General features: G+C 33.3%; 3 long non-coding RNA genes across 3 annotated transcripts in view; all 3 read left to right on the top strand.

Moving 5' to 3' along the window:
* The window catches only part of LOC309612542, a 155,013-nt gene extending 142,993 nt beyond the window's left edge, over window positions 1-12,020 (top strand). The window contains exon 2 of the long non-coding RNA XR_014235265.1: window positions 11,934-12,020. This is a non-coding gene — a long non-coding RNA (uncharacterized lncRNA). The remainder of the gene's footprint in view (window positions 1-11,933) is intronic.
* The window catches only part of LOC309612505, a 564,995-nt gene that overhangs the window by 462,062 nt on the left and 84,685 nt on the right, over window positions 1-18,248 (top strand). The window lies entirely within an intron of this gene.
* The window catches only part of LOC309612535, a 235,066-nt gene that overhangs the window by 176,768 nt on the left and 40,050 nt on the right, over window positions 1-18,248 (top strand). The window lies entirely within an intron of this gene.

The raw sequence follows: 18,248 nt of genomic DNA, 5'->3' as shown, positions 1-18,248 counted from the left end.
ACTTTGCCCATCTCTAACCTTCTTGGTATTTTACTCAGACATACTGTCTGCCATTAGTTGTTTCACTCTTTCTCTTACTACATTGTAGATCATTGTAAGCAGAGATTTAGTTACTTTTACACCTATACCCCTTCTACTTCCACAATGTCTTAGACATTCTAAGCATGAGAAAAAATTTTATTAAAGTGAATTATTCATAGAAAGAGAAAGACCTTGAAATTTTATTTGGTACCTGTATCAGGTATTTCAGACCCTCTTAGCCTTGTCTATCTCTTGTTCTAGCTGCTGCTTCAGCAGCCAGTTTTCTATTGGTTTTTAAGCACTTTCAAGCAAATTTCACTTACCAGCATCCAGAATCATGCCCAGGCAGAGTCTCTTGCTCTCTGCCCATGTGCTTTCTCTGAAACACAGAGGGACAATACTTGCCCATGTGAAGTGCATGCCCATGAAGTAAAATTGAGAGTTGGGAGTGGGTTTATAAATTATTTCCTTTCTCCTTCAACTACCCCCCACCACTACCACTGCTCCTATTGAAATTCATTAGGCTTATTAATAGGGGCCAGTTCTATAAGATTGAGCAATAACTTGTCCTTGATGGAAGGCAACTTACAAATGTCTCTGAGTATGTTTTTCTTCTTCCCCAATTCATTTCCCTAGTCCTTCATTGCTGGTCCCTGGGCTTATACTCCTTAATAACGTGGTAACTCAGAAACTGCCTGTTTTAGTTTCTGCCTTATGGGAAAACCAGGCAGAGACTGGAATTTTAGTTAATATTTAATTAGGCTCAAAAGCTCCTGTATGAGAGTCTCTTTAACAATCAAGGAATACTATAGAAAAGTCAGCTGTGAGAGTATAGTCTTCAGTGAACTCTCATGACCAAACTGATGTTAATGAGCCTCACATTTACTCTTTTCCTTTCACAAATATATACACACTCAGTATGCTCTTATAATTCCAGACTGTTTCTCTCTGATTATAGAAAATATTCTCTTCAACATATTACTAATACTACTATCAATGTTATTATTATCATCATCATGAATCTGTGAGTAGATTAACACTGCTATCATATGTTTGGTTGTTACAAATAACAAAATACTAATAACTTAAATACATATAACACTTTCATGTGCTATTTTGCACATGGATTAAATAAGAATATACAGTGCCTATTTCAGCACATTGCCATTTGGAAAAATCTTTATAATACTGTTAGAATAAAGAAAGACTGTAAAAGGTTGACTGTGATCTCAACAAGACACTTAACAAAGTCATGCTACCCTTAAAGAAAAGAGAGTAAGAGAATGATGGGGTGGGTGGTGATACTCTTTTGTGGATTTTTTTTAGGTAGTTGAGTGATGATAACAAAAATCATGTTGTCTTCAGTCTGCAATGAAATTTCCAAGTGGCAAGCTCAAATCTTTCTATTTTAATCTGTCATGACACATTATTAAATATGTTTTAATCATGAAATTGAATTAAAATGGATAACTGCCTACTCAATTGTCAAAAGGTAAAAATATCTGAATGACAATATACTGAGTGACAGAATCAATGTTCTCAAAAGACTCAGACAATTGAAATGATCAAACAAAATAACAAGATGAAATTTTTTATAGCTGTTAGAAGAACCAAAAAGTGTTGAAAATCCACTATGTGCCCAGGTAACTGACACTAATACAACTATAACTTTCAAGTGAATGAATAGTTCACTGAATCTTACATTGGTTAAATTATACCTGAAATGCACTGTTCACTTTATATTAATGATTACTGTTGAAATATGAGTTATTCAAAAGTGACAAGAAATAATCTGACCTATCAGCTTGGATGGAGAGGAATCAGGAAAATAAGTCATTTATTAATGTATTTACTCATCTACCTTTATGCATTGAATTCTTTATTTTTATAAGATTTTATTTTAGCCCCTTGGAATTCAGCGGTAAAGCAAAGAGATATAGTGCCTGCTGTCACCATGGAGCATACAGCTTAATAATACAGATATTAAATAGTAAATCAAATAACAATATAATTAGAAATTGCAATATGAGCTCTAAAAATAAATTTTAGAAAAGACTGATTTAGGTAGGAGTGTCAGGAAGGAACATTTTAAGCACTATTTAAAAAATAAATCCTGTCATGTGACTAAGTTGAAAGAATGAAATGCTACTGTATACAAGAAGCTTTGTGTACCAGATGCCTTAAGATTCTTGAAAAGCTGATGTTTAGAAGTTTGATTTAATGACTAAGGGTAGAAGTACTGTCCATTTCTACTGTGACAATTCTTTGTCAAAATAGGTAAAAATTATATGAAGACTGAATTCAACTCCAAATTTAAAAACCTTCTAAGTTAGAGCTGCCCAGTAGTGTAATGATTCACATAGTAGTGAACTATTGCTCAAAGTGTATAAGCAGATGCCACTTGATTTGGAGTAGGTTAAAGATTTATAGTGTTCCTTCCAATTTTAAGAATATGTTTTTAGCATTGTATTTTATATCAAGATAAGTACTTTCCTCACTTTACAAGAATTGTTTTATAATTTCTATATCATACACCCCCACTTTCTCTCCCACAAAAAACAGCACAGACATAATAGCACCATTATTAATTGCATCAAATCAGTTTCATTCATGTTCTTTATGTTTCACTGTGGCTTAGCATCTCCAGAAGTATTAAAACTATGTTTATGGAGAATATTACTATCGTTTAGCATTATCATTGTCTTCAAGACAGTATAGCTTGGTAGTTAAAAGCAGACACTGAGGAGTCAGATTGCCTGATGGCAAACCCCTGTCCCATTGCTGTGTGTTCTTAGGCAAGATATTTAACCACTGTGTCCCTCAGTCTCATCCTCTGTAAAATAAAAATAACACAAATCTCATACATTAGTTGTGAAGATTAAATGAGATAGCATATGCCAAAATGTTTAGCTATTTCTATTTTTTAATTATTTTTGTAAATTTGAAACTATTTAACTTAATTTAATTGATAAAGTAATTAAATATTTAATTATAATTTAATTATAATTTTATATTTTTAAATATTTAAAAGTTACTATGATGACCAAAAAATTCCTGTAATGGCATACAGACTAACACCACTGGTATTTTTCTTTGCTTCTGCCATTTTGAAGAAGCAAAGCCACAGAATGTTTAATAAGAAAAATACTTCCTTGATTTAATGTTAATATTATAGAAAAGAGACTGTATTTTAAAATAAATAAAAAAATTCAACTCTGAAAGCCATTTATCACAGCTCACACTACATATCGACATTCAAAATGAATTAGAACACAACACCATCCATAAATAAGCTTGCAAAAGCCAGAACCTAAATGTAATTAAACTTCTAATTCCAGCAATTAAATTATAGGAAATATAGAGGGACAGGGGATAGAGGAGCATGACAAACAACAAGAAGAGGGTACAATCAGTATATTTCGGACTGTAGGGGACACTCAAAATAAACTACCCAGTATCATCAACATGAAGGAGGAGGAAAGGGAAAGAGAGACACAGAGAGAGAGAGAGAGGCAAGGGCTATATATTAAAAGAGACGTGTGGGATCTATCTACCAATATCCATATATGGACCTTGTTTTGATCCTGATTCAAACAAAACAAAAATATCTGTTTAAAAATAAAACATAAATGACAATTAGAAATTTGAACAATATCTAGATATTTCTGGGTATTATGGGATTACTTTTTGATTTTTAAATATAATGGTAATATGCACATGTTTTTCAAAAAAGACTGAAATATTTACACACAAAATGTTTATAATATATATAGGAAGGGGGAGGGAATGGCGTATAGATGACTCAGGATTGACTATGTCTTGTCAATTGTTCAACATGGGCAATAGGTACATTATAAAACCATCTTTATTTTTAAAATTTGAAAATGTCCATAACAGAAAAAATGTTTAAAAGTCAATTAGAGAAATTAGCCAATTTTAGAACTGTATAAACGATTTATAAAATTAAGCTCTTAAACCTATTCTTCAGACTACGGTCATATAGTTTTTTAAAATGTATATAGAAATATAGCTATATAAATATATAGGCGTACATAATAGTGTTCTCAAATGATGTGTTCTCATATTCTATGATTTATCATTCTCAGTTAACTGAGACCAAAATAACTCATTACCCTTGACCACCATTAAGGAAAGCTATTTTATTTTTTTGTATTATCCAGATAATTTCCCAAATGTTCAAATTTATTTCTGAGCATGTATAGACACTCAGCAAAGAACAACCTTAGGAATTCTTTATCAATGCCATGAATTACAAACATTATCTTTTGCTGTGCTAAGAAGGAATAGTGACATTTTGTGAAGAGATAAATGTGTCTGCTGAAGAAAGCTGGTTAGTAAGCAACAATTTATTTTTCTGGAAATAGTTTTAAATCAAATGTGCTGGGTATAGTCTATGCACTACAGTATGACATATGAAGAGGATCACAAGATTAAAACCTTACGTCTAGGCTAGGCTTGGACAATTTTACATTAGAGCCAATGTCAGGGAATGGATACATTTCATGCACTTCTGTATACATTTTTAATAATGGGGGAAGTAGATAAAAGAACAATTCAGCATTTTGGCTATTTACAAATACTGTGTAATAATACAAAAGTCAATATATAATTTTTCCAAGAAAAAGTAAAGCCCTATCAGACATAATAAATTCCTCAATAAATTAATAAGTCTTCATGTAGCACCTGTGCTGGGAAAGGTGCTGTCATGATTATAAAATTTTATCACATCAGAATTTGGCTCTCATGGTTCATAGTTACAACAAATATATACAAATAATACACACACACCCTTGTGGCAAACATGGCCTGCAGGCTTTCCTCATATCCATTCTCTCCTTTTCAATTCCTAATGGCAATGTGTCCAGACAAAATGCCTCCCCAGAATCATTTACAGATAGGAGCCATATGACAATTCTTTCTAATGGGGTATAAAGTGACGTTCATTCATTCTTCTGGGAAAGCATTTTTAAAAAGAATAGATTTATTAGCAGCCCTATTTCACTCCTTTCAGTTTCCACTTCTTCCTGCCTAGAAAACAGGAACAATACTTCACAGTACAGGAGCCATATTAGGACCATGGAGACAGAAGCTGCACATTAAAATAAGCAGAGCAGGAAGTTAGAGGAGCTTAGGTTCCTGCACTGGATCTTTTAATTGCTGCATCATCCTGGATTGCCTACTTCTGGTTTTCATATTATGTAGGATTAATATAACTGATACCTTTTAGGCTACTATTTCAGAGAATGGAGTGTCTATCAAAACAAGTATGAATGTAATAAATTGCAAATTTATACAATAAATATGTGTAATGTGTTATATATAATGTAACTTTATACAAATTTATAATATTGAGAGTCAATATCTAAAGTGTCATTTTAACAAATATAAAACTCTATTTAAATTCTGAATATGTATATAATCATATATATAGTCATATATAAACATATATAGTCATATATATGTAGTCACACACACAAGTATATTTATACAAAGATATATATGCAAATGCACAAACCTGCCTGAGGATTATTTTATGATAATTTATGGATGTAGACTTTGTGACTACTTCTCACCATAATCAATCAAAATCCATGTGTTTTTTTAAAAAGAATGGTTGCAGAGTACTTATGCAAACATGAGTACTTACTAATACATGTACCTATATTTTTAATGCAGCAATAAAATAGAAATGAGTGTATCAAAATGGGCACATCAAAATGGGAGTGGCTGAATAAATTATTATACATCTGTATGGTGAATATTACAGTTATTAAAGCAAATGTGTTAGCTATATGGAAACATGTATCATCGTTACCTCATGATTCCACTTTCAAATGCTGTACATATATGCGTATGCATATAAATATAAGGTGTGTGTATAATAAATATGCCTTAGCATGGAAAAAGAAGGATGCCCACCATACTGATAAGTTTGGAGCATTCAAGAGAACGGAACTGAAAGTGAGGCAGTCGTAGGAAATTATTTCATTATACACCTTTTGTTCTTTTGCATTATTTAACTTATAATAAACATGTCATATATACATACACACATAATATATGTACATACCTATATTAAATCCACATGTAAGAGATAAAAAGAGAAAGATTCTAAAAGATAGCATAATGGTGGAATTTTAGGCATCATCATAGAAGGATACGTGACAAATGAAGGGGAGTAAACTCCATGCAGGCAACAGAGTATATGAGTACTTGTATGTGTGTTTATTACAATTAGATACTATTTGCCTTCATAACAGATATCAAAATACAAATAGTACAGAGAAGCACACATGATAAATTTCCACTGGGCTAAATTCTTAACACATGTACTTGTTACTATTGTTTTCTTTTTGTTCTTGTTACCTCTCATATGGCAAATTGATCATAACCTTTGTCTTGTAAAAGTCTGCCTTGATGCATATAATATATGAGGGATGAAATTCTCTCATTTAAAGATCACGTCAGGAATGCAGGGAGAGATCTTTCATTCTTTACTTGGTGAGAATGTAGGGTTAATTTTCAGGAACTGTTTACATATCCTGCTCATGGGCACATTTCAAACCCCTAAGTTCCAGGAAGTGTCAAATGTTATCTTCCTTCTTGTACCTTATTTACAACAGTAAACTCTAGATAGAAAGGGGTTGGGAAGTCGAGGGTCAGAATTTTTCTGGGAACGTTTTAGATGTGATGTTGAGCTCTTCTTGCAGGATGGAATCTCTTTTTTTCCCCTCACTCAACCCCACTATGTCCCTCCAAGATCAAAAATCTTTCTCTTTCAGTAGCTCTGAGTAGCAGTGTTAAAACTTAATTGTCAATTATGGACATATGCTATTTTATAAATTAAAGGTTACATGACACAGCCCTCAGTTAATGTCAAATCAATAACCATCCACCTGTTTTGAGATCCTATACAAATAACTAATGATTTCATGATTAAAGAACTCCAGCACAGTGGCAAGTGCTGAAGGTGTGGATGCAGCCAAACCTCCAACTCTTGGACTTAATATCTTCATGAATTTGGAAAAAATACTCATCTACACAAAAGCTCAGATTCCTTGCCCAAATAAATAAATAATAATAGTACTGAGTTTACAGGGTTGTTTGAGCATCAAATTAGATTAGGTACACACCTAGAACATAGAATGAGATTAGTAAAAGTTATTATCACAGATTGTTCTGTCACCTAAATATGGATAAATGTCAATATGATTTTCTAAATGTTTACTGTATTATAATGCCTGGTATTTAAAAGTTAGTAGGACATGTCTCTAAGTGTTTCACATGCATTACCAAATTTAATCTTCATAAAAATCCCAAAAGGAAGTGGAATGTTAGCACTATTTATATACAAAGAACTTCAGGCTCAGAGAAGCTGGTAATTCATGGAGCTGGGATTCACACACTGGCAACACAGTTCCTGGCAGCAGTGCCCAAACTCTGAACCACTACGATATCCACCTCTCATGTATCTCATCACTTACCCCTTAAAGAGCATCTATCACATTTAAAGCTTCCTTTTTGCTAAGCAGTTTTGTTGAAATTATATTTTGTATCAAACTTCTGTTTATTCCAGGGCAGCCTGCCCTGGGATTTCAGATTTAATTCTGTACATTTTTCCAGTTTTCTAATTTAGTCTCATTTTCACATTTATCTTAATAACCCGAGACTCTACCACCAGATAGATTTTGCTGGCGTCTTCCCTATTTATAGATACTTTGCCCACCAAAAACCACCTTGTTCAATCCCTCATCCTTTTAGGATTGTAATTTCCCTCCCCCAGCTTCATTCCCTCAGATAACTTATGAAGATGCAGATAAACCTCTCCCTCTGTATAAAAATGTGGTATCGTTAAGAGTAGGCCTACACAGTGTTTTAAGGATAGAGACAGAACTGATTTACTGTGATGAACACACAAAGCCCTAGAATTTATGGGAATGTTTCTGTCTTTTGCAATTTATTCTCAGAATATATGATACTACATATGAATATTTGAGGTCACTTTGAGGTGAACATATTCTTGCTCAAACTCAGTATAACTAGAATTTTGAATTCCATGGATAAAAGTCCACAAATTTGTAAGGGAAAATGGTACAAAGTAAGATTTTTATTCTCAGTCAATTCCTCTATCAGATATAAAACTCCAATTCAATTTTCTAAAGTATGAAAGAACTCAAGCAGGTGATGAAGGTACTTGAAAAAATATAGTCAAGAAGACAGAAAAACATCTATCTAAGAGAATATCAGAATGGGATAAAATGAAAATACATTAAGATAAAGTTAAAATGATCTCAGAATGTCAAAATTATATAGCAGCACGATAAATACAAGATACAAATCAAGGTATGCAAAGACCAGATCCAGAAGTTCCATATTCACATAAAAGAATTCCAGTAGGTAAGAAGCAAGAAAATGGCAACGATACAGAAAAAATTATTTTAAAATCCCATACTGAAGGGCCCACTAAGTGCCATGAAGGAACACACAAACACACACACACACACACACACACACACACACACACACACACTCACGACTCAAAATGAAGCAGTGACATTTGAGAACATCAGCAATAAAAGAATTCTAAAATATTACAGAGACCAAAAAAACTTCATAAAATAAGAAATAGATTGGCATCAGAAAAAAATTCACTAGCAAATTTAACGCAAGAAAAAATGTGGAAAAATATTCAAAGAGCTGAGAGAAGATAATTTTCAAAACTGAATTATTTGCCTAGCCGAAATAATAGCCAAGGACTGAAAAAAATAAACACATGCGCCATTAGGTCAAAGCACATAAATGGGCAAAATATCAAAACAGTCATCACTCCAAAGAAGATAAGCAGATGGCAAATAAATCCATGAAAATAAAAACCTCAAAAACATTAGTCATTAAAAAAATGCAAAATAAAACAATAGCAAGATATATCTCCACACATTCTATGGCTAAAATTAAGATAAATGACAATACCATGTACTTCAAGAATGCGAAGTAACTAGAACTCTCATGCATTACTGGTGGGAATGAAAAATGATGCAGGCATTTTTTGGTGGTTTTTATAAAGTCAATGATACATCAGTTTCATAAGAAATGAAAACCTACATTTGCACAAAACATACAAAAAATCTATACAAACATACACAGAATTTGTAGCAGCTTTATTCTCCCCCCCCAGGTATGTATGTATATATGTATGTATGTATGTATGTATGTTTGTATTTATTTATTTTAACATCTTTATGGGGGTATAATTGCTTTACAATGGTGTGTTAGTTTCTGCTTTACAACAAAGTGAATCAGTTATACATATACATATATCCCCATATCTCTTCCCTCTTGCATCTCCCTCCCTCCCACCCTCCCTATCCCACCCTTCTAGGTGGTCACAAAGCACCAAGCTGATCTCCCTGTGCTATGCAGCTGCTTCCCACTAGCTAACTATTTTACATTTGGTCATGTATATATATGTAGCAGCTTTATTCTTAATAAGCAAGTCTTCAAACAAGTGAGACATCTTTCAAATGGTGAATATATAAACTGTGGTATACCCATATACCAGAATAGTACTTGGTAATAAAAGGGATCAAACATTCATGCTCATGAATGAGTTTTTTAAATTAATTTTTATTGGAGTACAGTTGCTTTACAATATTGTGTTAGTTTCTACTCTACAGCAAAATGAATCAGCTATACGTATACATATATCCTCTCTTTCTGTGGATTTCCCTCCCATTTAGGTCACCACAGAGCACTGAGTTCCCTGAGCTATACAGTAGGTTCTCATTAGTTATCTATTTTATACATAGTATCAGTACTGTATATCATGCTCATGAATGAGTTTTAAATGCATTTTTCTCAGTAAAAGAACCAGACCCCAAATGCTACATACTACACAGTTCTATTTATATGGATGCTGGAAAGGGCAAAATTCTAGGGACAGAAAAATGCCTGATTAGCAGAGAAGGAAGAGGGTGATGGCTACCTACAAAAGAGCAGTATGAGGAATACAGTATTATTAAGAAATCTGTATGAACGTATTTATCCCCTTTCTTTAAAAAGTATTCATAATCACAGTTCAAGAAATAAATACAAAATACATATGAAAAGATTATGGAGTAGGTGGGACCTACCTAATGCTACTTGAAGTAACAAACAAACCCCCAAGTGTTAGAAGAATAAGAAAATAACATTCATTTCTTGCTCAAGTTAAATATCCATTTTTACTCTTCCAAGAGCTGATTCAGGATTTCCTACTTCTTTTACTTGTAGCTCTGCTCTAAGCCATGAGGCTCCCAAGTCTACCCTATGCTTAATATTCATTTGAGCCAACTGTAAGGGAAACTAATATGGATGATCACATATGGGAGGTTTTGATGGGAAGTCTGGATTTGGTGCATAAAACTATTGGCTAGAATTTAGTCACATCCCTATTATAAGATAGACTATAAAATGTAGGAAAAAGATAATACAGTTTTGGTGAATACCTAGCACCATTCTGCCATAATTAGTAAACGTAACTACACTGCAATAAAACTTAACTGTGACTTAAGACACTATAATTAAATTTAAAAGATAAGAAAGGGAGAAATCTCTTATAAGGATTACTGCTCAGATATATACATGCATATATATACACACGTACATATATGACTTTTACAAAAAAATAATATAAAGACAGCAACTCAACAGGAAAACGGGTAAAGCATGTGAACAGGTAATTGATAAAAGAAGAATCTTAAATTGTTAAGAGAAAAAATCTCATGAGAAAAGCAAGTAGTCAGAGAAATGCAAATAAGATAATTTTTCACTTGTCACGTTTGCAAGAGTGACTAAATCTAGGTTATTGCCAAGGTCATACCATATGTTTCAAACAGTTACTTCACAGATGCTTACTGTATTATTAAAACTATTTAAAAATAAACATAAATTGTATGATCAATAATGAGAATGTGTCATAAATCAAGTATCCTCTCTAATCTTATTCTTTGCACATGAAACTCAATTGTTAAAAAGAGAGAGAGGGAGAGAATAAAATTCCCATCATTAGAATTTATAAGGAAAAAATGGAGTGCTGGTGTGTGTGCAAATCAGAATAGCCAATTTGGAAGGCAATTTTACAGTCTCTATAAACATTACAAAATGCATACTCTGCGACAAAACCCACCATGTGAATGTTTATTGCATCACTGTTGTAATATCTGAAAAATTTTAAATATCTAAATCTCCAAATACAACATGCTGTGTCCATATTCAAGATCACTACGTAATAGTCAAAGAGTTTATGTTTACATTGCTGAAATGGCAATTTCAGCACACATGCTAAATTGTTAATAGTGATTATCTCTGGCAACAAAAGTACAGTTAAGGGAACATAACTGGTAAATATATTTATGTATTATATAAGTTTTTATTCTTTGAACTTTTATATAAAACAAAAATTAATGTTTTATCACAACATTAACTCATTAAAATTAAAGCAGGAAAAGTTTAGCAAATTAAATTGAAGTCACAGGAAAACTGGGAAAGTGATCCTTATTTGTATATAAAATACCAAGAAAATCCAAGAAAATCAATTAAAACATCATTAGAACTTTAAGTAACCTTTATTCAAATACTCATTTAAGAGGATTAGGCAAAAATTGTATGTTTAATAAACACCTATATAGCAATGTTTTAACTCCAAGTATTAATCAGAATCCTCTCTGCACTCACCAATCTTCACTTTCTTATACCCTGATGGGCATTTCACCTCCCCACACCAATAATGGTAGAACCAAGATTTGAAGATCCATCTACTACTTAACTCTTCAAAGAAAGAAGATGTGGCACATATATACAATGGAATATTACTCAGCCATAAAAAGAAACGAAATTGAGTTATTTGCAGTGAGGTGGATGGGTCTAGAGACTATCATACGAGTGAAGTTAAGTCAGAAAGAGAAAAACAAATGCTGTATGCTAACCACATATATATGGAATCTAAAAAAAAAAAAAAAAAAAAGGTTCTGAAGAATCTAGGGGCCAGACAGGAATAAAGACACAGACATTGAGAATGGACTTGAGGACGCTGGGAGGGGGAAGCGTAAGCTGGGATGAAGTGAGAGAGTGGCATGGACATATATACACTACCAAATGTAAAATAGATAGCTAGTGGGAAGCAGCCGCATAGCACAGGGAGATCAGCTCTGTGCTTTGTGACCACCTAGAAGGGTGGGATAGGGAGGGTGGGAGGGAGATGCAAGAGGGAGGAGATATGGGGATGTATGTATATGTACAGCTGATTCATTTTGTTGTACAGCAGAAACTAACACACCATTGTAAAGCAATTATACTCCAATAAAGATGTTAAAAAAAAAAAAAAGAAAGATCCTGGTTAAGTCCTGGGTAAGGGTAAGAGAGACTGATGAATAACTCCATGAAAAAGGAAGAACTGATTGAAAGAGATAGAAAGAGATAGAAAGTTCTGAGAGTTCAAGAAAGGGAACCAGGGGAAGATAACACTGAGAATCAGCTACCCTGGAGCAAGGATCCCCCTGCTGACTTCTGGACTAACCTGTGATTTAATAGTCCTGCACACTGAAGCTCTCCTTGGACTTCAGGGTACATACAATAATGGGGACATGGAGAGAGTATTTTTCCCCTTAACCAAAGTGGAACTGAAAAGAACATTGGGGAATTACCTGGGAACAAGAACACCAATATAAATACTGACTGTAGTACTCTTATAGTAAGCAATGAGCTTAATTTAAAATATATATACTTATATTATGTAAACAAACATAACATACCTAGAAGTAATAGTAAAAAGGTGAAAAGACTAATAAGAAATTTCAAAACTTTGCTATAAAGATTGAAAGAAGAGAAAGAAAAAAAAAAAAAAAAGATTGAAAGAATAATTTAAAAAATTGGAGAGATATATCATGTTCTTGAGTAGAAGACCAAATATTATAAAGGAGTAAATTAATTGAACCTTGTGATGGTTAATTTTATGTGTCAACTTGAGTGGCCCACAGGGTACCTATATTAAACATAGTTTCTGGTGTGTCTGTGAGAGTTCGTCTGGATGAGATTAGCATTTTAATTGGTGGACTCAGTAAAGTAAACTGCCCTCCCCAAAGTGGTTGGCCATCAACCAATCCATTGATGGCCTAGATAGAAAAAAAAGTAGAGAAAGGAGGAATCTGCCCCTTTTTTTCTTGCCTCACTATTAAGCCAGGTCATCTCATTTCATCTCAGACTGGTATTTACATCATTGGCTTCTCTGGTTCTCATGCCCTCAAACTCAGACTGAATTACACCACTGGCCTTCCTGGGTCTCCAGCTTGCAGATGGCAGACTGTGGGACATCTAGGCCTCCATAACTTGTGAGACAATTCATAATAAAGCTCCTTTTATATATTATTGGTTCTGTTTCTCTAGAGGACTCTGACTAATACTTCTTGCTTCATCTGGTATTGAAGCACATTTTTACATCAAAAATAATTAAAATCATGTGACATGGTAACCACACACACACACACACACACACACACACACACACCCACAATTTACCAGTAAAGAGAATGATCACAGTGCAAGCCCTAATATGTCAATGACATTGATTTTATGGTACAAATATATTCAGAAATGAAGAAATTATTCAATTAAAGCATAAAGAAAATAAGGTTTCAAGGAGGAGTGATTTTAATTAGAGCCTCAATTCAAGCCATAACCCTCGGCCCCAAGTATTGGATATATTAAACAGTTAAGCGTTCACTTATATATTTGATAGATTTAATTCATGTTATATTTTGTATATCTTGGGGAGAAATAATTGCAGAATATAAAAATAATCAAATAAATATTAATAGATGCAGTTACTTAACATTAGAAATATCAAGCAGTATTTAAAATCTCACCACAAACTGAAAAAATACATCAAATAGGATATACAGTGAATAAATTGACAAAAGAAACACTGAGCTCAGTAAGACACAAATTTATAGACTAATGTATTACTAATACATGTCATTAGTGATCAAAGAAACAAAAATTAGATTAAAAAAGAGATAATTTCATATTTACATTTGGCAAATTATCACATGTGATGTTGGCAGCCTATCATTGGAGAGGTATGTTCTTGCTTTCAGGATTCTGATGTCAAGGATCTGTTACTAGAACTCCCAACAACAATGCTTAGCTGTACTGTCCCTCTTCTGCCTCTTGTTGTCCTTCTTGGTGACGAGTAATCAATTTTGGACTCATTCCTAGATATCTGGACAGTTTTATTTCCCTTGTCAAATAAGTAGAGACTTCCAGTTTTCTAATCCACAAACAACACAGTCTAATTTACATAGCTGATGGTTCTCTCTACTAGGGTTTATTTTAAAATAGAAATTTGCTTTCTAAAGAAAAAATTTCTAATTATCTGGACAGTCTCAATTCCCTTGTCAATCTGGAAGACATAGCAGGTTTTATGATACATCAAATACAGCTTTTTCTAAAATAAAACATCTGGTCTCAAAAAGGAAATTTTCAAATATCAAAAACATACATTCACAGACCTCTCTCATTCTTTGAAATTGCTAGGCAAATGAAGTGTAGTAATCAAAGAATTTGCAAAGTAATTTTTCTAGCTTAGTTTCTCTTTGAATTCCTTAAAGTATTTTAGCATTCAGTAAATTTTGGTGAATTGTTAATCAAATAAGCATCTAATATTATACACAGTCTTAAAAATACACTTATTTATATACAAATAAATTTAACATCTATAGATAGAATTAGAGTTAGATGTAAAATGGATTTATAATACCATAAAATATGTACAAGACAACAAAAAAAATTTAAGTATAAAAGAAAACCAAGGTAAAAATCACATTTTTTTTTTCTTGGTTTCCTAGCAATAAGGTAAGACAGTACATCTGGTTTCTAGAAAAGATTTAAAGAGAAAGATAACACTATCCTGTCCAATTTTCTAATAATAAAAGTAACTTTTACTCTTTATCATTTTAAACCAACTTTTTTAGTAACACTACTTAGAAAAATCCACTAGGTATCCCACAAGTTTACACCAATCACTGAACTCTGTTTTTATTCAATAGTGGAGCTGGCCATAAAACAGAAAGAATGAAGAGCTTAGGTCACTACATCTTCATTTGCTCACCCCTATACAGGACCTAATGGCTATCCTAACATGCAACATGCAAAGCTATCATGAACTGTAATTGCTGTTTTTAAAACTGGGTTGAAAGACTACATGTAAGTGCAAGGTAGCAAGTTATCATTATTGTTATTGTCATTACTGCTGTCGCTATCTTCAAAAGAGAAAAGATCCATAATTCCACTACTTGCAACTTATAATCAACTCAGAGATAACTCAAAAATAGCCTTGAGTTTCCCCTCTTTACTTCCATTTTTATTCCTCAGACAACCAAAAGCTCACTGTAACAAATCTTGGCAGTGGAAAGGAAAAAAAAATTATCTTCACTTCAGACACCTCTTACTGTGGTTTCATACCCAGACAAGATTTTTTTTCCAACAATGAATATAATGTGAGTGATCCTGCAGGAATTTTACTCTACAGTTATTGGATCCTTTAGATTTTATGGGCTAATGTGGGACAAGAACATTCCATTATGTTTACTTTCTTCTGTGTTTTTACAAAATAAAAATTTATCTGATTACATGCACTGCCACAACCCTTATTTGCAAACATTGTCAAAGACCAATAATAACTGGTTTCTGGTAGTCATGAGGGGAAGTAGCAGGGATTGTGAATATATGTTGTTTAGAGAGGATGTAGAAGGGAAATAGCTGCTACTTTAGTGAAGAGTGAGGACAATGTTTGCCCAAATTGATATGGTTCATACTGTTAAATGGCAAGGGTGAGGTGCTGAAGTAAGGTTACGCCAAGTAAAATCAAGAGAAGGTATAACATCAGCTGGGGAGGAAAATCCGCTTTGGCGCATCTGAATCCTATTCCCCTGTGCTCTCTGGGAAACTTCTTTGTTAAGCATCTCACATACCCCAGATAGATCCACGAAGGCATGAAATATTAACGTAAAATGATTGTTTGCAACATGTTAAATATTGTGATAGGGGATATATACCTTACAAAAATTCTTTGAGTACTAATTATTACTCACATTTTAGGGAGCCAGGTGTCACATTAACATCTAACTGACACCAAAGTCTCTCCTTCCACAAATACTGTGTTAAAAGGATATAAATTATTTAATCTCCTAATATTAGATATTAAGATTAGATAACCTCATGTTTTGTTTTTGCAATTGTACATATATTTTTATATTTTAAATATTTGTTTATTTATTTGATGCAGTAGCATTTGCCTTCTTTTCAAAACTTTTCAAAGCTAAGTTACTAGATGATTTTTATTTCCCAACAATGAGGAGTAACAGAGAGTAGATTTACCCTTCTCACAATAGCAACAAAAAAATCATGACAAAATGTATGAAACAACTAATTTCAAGACATCAGGAAGAGGAGAATAGTTCTCCCTGAGTGAGGAGAAATGAATAAGGTGTGCCCTATGATTATGCAATCTTACTAGCAAAAGAGAGGTTTTAGGCAGTAATGTAAGAAGAAGTCTAGACAATGCTCAAGGGTCTCTCTGAGTTCAGGAAACCTAACTGGGAGCCCAGGAAGGATAAGCTAGAGTTTTCAGAATACTAGGGAGGATGAGACTGAACAGAGAAAGAGTAAAGCTGAACTGAGATGTATCACTCAAGGTTTCGGATAAGTACAGATTAATGCATGCATAAGGAGAGATTACTCAAGGACAGGTGAAGAATGTTAGAGGAAAAACCTTCAAAGGTCACAAAGGACCAATAATAGTTCCTGTTATCACCAATGAGAGTGGGTGGTAATCATTTTACAGTTTATAAACATATGAAATCAACACATTGTACAACTTAAACTTACACAATGTCATGTGTCAACAGTATCTCAATAAAGCTGGAAAAACACAAAAGACAAGCCATAGGCTAGGAGAAAATATTTGCAAATCATATATCTGATAAAGGAGTTATATCCAGAATATATAAAGAAACTAGAAAACTCAAAAGTAAATAAAAATAAGAAATAATAAGAAAATAATAATAATATATGCCCAGTAGTGGGATTGCTGGGTCGTATGGTAGTTATAATTTTAGTTTTTTAAGGAACCTCTGTACTGATCTCCACAGTGGCTGTATCAATTTACATTGCCAACAACACTGCAAGAGGGTTCCCTTTTCTCCACACCCTCTCCAGCATTTATTCTTTGTAGGCTCTTTGATGATGGCCATTCTGACCTGTGTGAGGTGATACCTCATTGTAGTTTTGATTTCCATTTCTCTAATGATTAGTGATGATGAGCATCCTTTCATGAGTTTGTTCGCAATCTGTATATATTCTTTGGAGAAATGTCTATTTAGGTCTTCTGCCCATTTCTGGATTGGGTTGTTTGTTTTTTTGATATTGAGCTGCATGTGCTGCTTGTATATTTTGGAGATTAATCCTTTGTCAGTTGCTTTGTATGCAAATATTTTCTCCCATTTTGAGGGTTGTCTTTTCGTCTTGTTTATGGTTTCCTTTGCTGTGAAAAAGCTTTTAAGTTTCATTAGGTCTCATTTGTTTATTTTGGTTTTTATTTCTATTTCTCTAGGAGGTGGGTCAAAAAGGATCTTGCTGTGATTTAAGTCGTAGAGTGTTCTGCCTATGTTTTCCTCTAAGAGTTTGATAGTGTCTGGCCTTACATTTAGGTCTTAAATCCATTTTGAGTTTATTTCTGTGTATGGTGTTAGGGAATGTTCTAATTTCATTCTTTTACATGTAGCTGCCCAGTTTTCCCAGCACCACTTATTGAAAAGGCTGTCTTTTCTCCATTGTATATTCTTGCCTCCTTTATCAAAGATAAGGTGACCATATGTGCATGGGTTTATCTCTGGGCTTTCTATCTTGTTCCATTGATCTATATTTCTGTTTTTGTGCCAGTACCATACTGTCTTGATTACTGTAGCTTTGTAGTATACTCTGAAGTAAGGGAGTCTGATTCCTCCAGCTCTGTTTTTCTTTCTCAAGATTGCTTTTGCCATTCGGGGTCTTTTGTGTTTCCATACAAATTGTGAAATTTTTTGTTCTAATTCTGTGAAAAATGCCATTGGTAGTTTGATAGGGATTGCATTGAATCCGTAGACTGCTTTGGGTAGTATAGTCATTTTCATAAT

This window comes from Balaenoptera borealis, assembly GCF_965194805.1.
Source record: "Balaenoptera borealis genome assembly, chromosome: 15".
NCBI classification, from domain to species: domain Eukaryota; kingdom Metazoa; phylum Chordata; class Mammalia; order Artiodactyla; family Balaenopteridae; genus Balaenoptera; species Balaenoptera borealis.
Note: the sequence above shows the minus strand (reverse complement) of the source record. Positions and strands in the feature narration are given on the sequence as shown.